The sequence below is a fragment of the Chinchilla lanigera genome, unplaced genomic scaffold (assembly GCF_000276665.1).
Source record: "Chinchilla lanigera isolate Chin_1 unplaced genomic scaffold, ChiLan1.0 scaffold00033, whole genome shotgun sequence".
In the NCBI taxonomy this organism is placed as follows: domain Eukaryota; kingdom Metazoa; phylum Chordata; class Mammalia; order Rodentia; family Chinchillidae; genus Chinchilla; species Chinchilla lanigera.
In genome coordinates this window covers 21,561,939-21,563,949 of record NW_004955434.1, presented here as the reverse complement: position 1 = coordinate 21,563,949, position 2,011 = coordinate 21,561,939, and positions in this window count along the sequence as shown.

Here is a 2,011-nt window from a genome sequence, read left to right as displayed (position 1 = left end):
TTTTGGTATTTTGAGACAGAGTTTCACTGGTTAGCTCAGATTGGCCTTGAACTGCTGTGTAGGCCAGGCTGGGCTTAGCTCGTGATCCTCCTCCTCAGCCTCCTGAGTACCAAGTTTATCATTTTAGCCTTTTTCAGGGGCTGGGGATTTAGCTCAATGGCAAAGTGCCTGCCTGGCAAGCGCAATGTCGTGAGTTCGATTCCTGGTACCGAAAGAAAAACAAAAAATACCAGTCATTTTGGCCATTTTTCATTTTTAAATTTATTGGGGTGTTTTTGGTACTGGGAATAGAACTCAAGGCCTTGCGCTTGCCAGATAGGCACCGTGCCGCTGAGCTATGTCCCCGGCCCTGTTTTGGTTTTTTGAGACAGGGTCTCATTATGTAGTTCAGGCTGGCCTTGAACTCATTATGTAGCCTGGGCTGGCCTCCAGCTAGAAGCAATCCTTCCGCCTCAGCCGCCTCAGTGCTGGGATTACAGGTGTGTGCTGCGATACCCAGCATTTTAGCCATTTTAAGTTTACAATTCAGTGGCAATAAATATATTCACAGTGTAGTCTCACTATAACCACTACTGTGTTCAGAACTTCTACCATCTCAGCTTCAGTTCTGTATCCATTCATTCTGTGGACCTCAACATTAACCTCCAGGCCTTTCTTCCGCTTTCTGAATTAGCACATGTTTGTAGCACACACACTGATTGCAACCTTACAGTCACGGCGGGGATGACCCGTGAGTGTAGAAAGTTCTAGATCTTAACTCCTTATCCCCTTCTCCCTTGCCCTTTGAGAGTTCTTTGATGTTATCTTGACCTTGTTAAGCAGGCAGCTGCTTTTTCCTCTCTGCCATCGAGATTCAGTCTTCGCTAATCTATTCCACTTTACTAATTTTCTGTTCCTTTTGAGGCGGGGCATCCCAGGGCCCTGCTTACGCCAAGCGCAGGCCCTACCGTTGCTCGACACTGCGGCGCCCTCTGGTGGCCTCAGCCGTCCCAAAGCCGTTCACTCGGTTCCCAGACATTGAGGGTTTACGTTTTTGGAAGTCACGGTTATATAAAATGGAATACTATTGTTTTCATTATGGAATATTGTCTTGGGCAATCAGCATAACTAGAAATGCTTGCTATCTCTCTTTTAAAGCACCTAATGGATTCTACCACTAGTTAGCTGCCTTCTAAAGAAAAATTTTACACTCGGGCAGCAGAGGCAGGAAGATCGAGAGTTTAAGGCCAGCCTGGGCTACATAGCAAGATCCTGTCTCAGAAAACAGAGAGACAGAGGAGGGAGAGAGAGCGCGAGGGAGCAAGAGAGAGAGCGAACACGCGAGGGGGGCTTTCATTCGCGCCTTTAGGGCCAGTGTGGAGCGGAGGACTGGGATTACAGACACCTTGCTGTGGTTGTTTCCAGCGTGGCTTGGACCGAGCGGGCGCACCCCTGCTCCGTGTGCCGTCCCTCGGGGCGCACGGGGACCCGGACGTGCCCTTCGCGCGGGTTTACCGCCGCAGGTCTTCTGTTACAGGTGTTCGATTTCACTGCCACGGACTGCACGTCGGAGACGGACGAAATCCCAGACATTATACCTTTGGAGGAGGATGAACTGGATCATTCACATGCTAAAGACCCATCCTCTCGGGGCAGGACACTGAACAACTAACATACAAAAAAAAAAAATGCTCCTTTTGGTTGAATATAAAATTGTTATCTCATTAAACTTCACGTTTGCCCATGTATTTAGTCCTGTGGCTTTTGGGAGTATTAATCTGTGTTTTGGCTGCTTTATTTATTTATTTATTTATTTTTTATTGGCTACTTGATTTTAACTGCAATGGACCTGAGTGGTCTAAACTTTTTTTTTTTTTTTTGGTTTAAACTTTTTGTCTCTTTGAGACAGGGTCTCGCTATGCAGTTCAGGCTGGCCTTGAGCTCACTTTGTAGCCCAGGCTGGTCTTGAACTCGAAATGATCCTCCTGCCTCAGCCTCCTGAGTGCTGGGGTTACAGGTGTGTGCCACCATG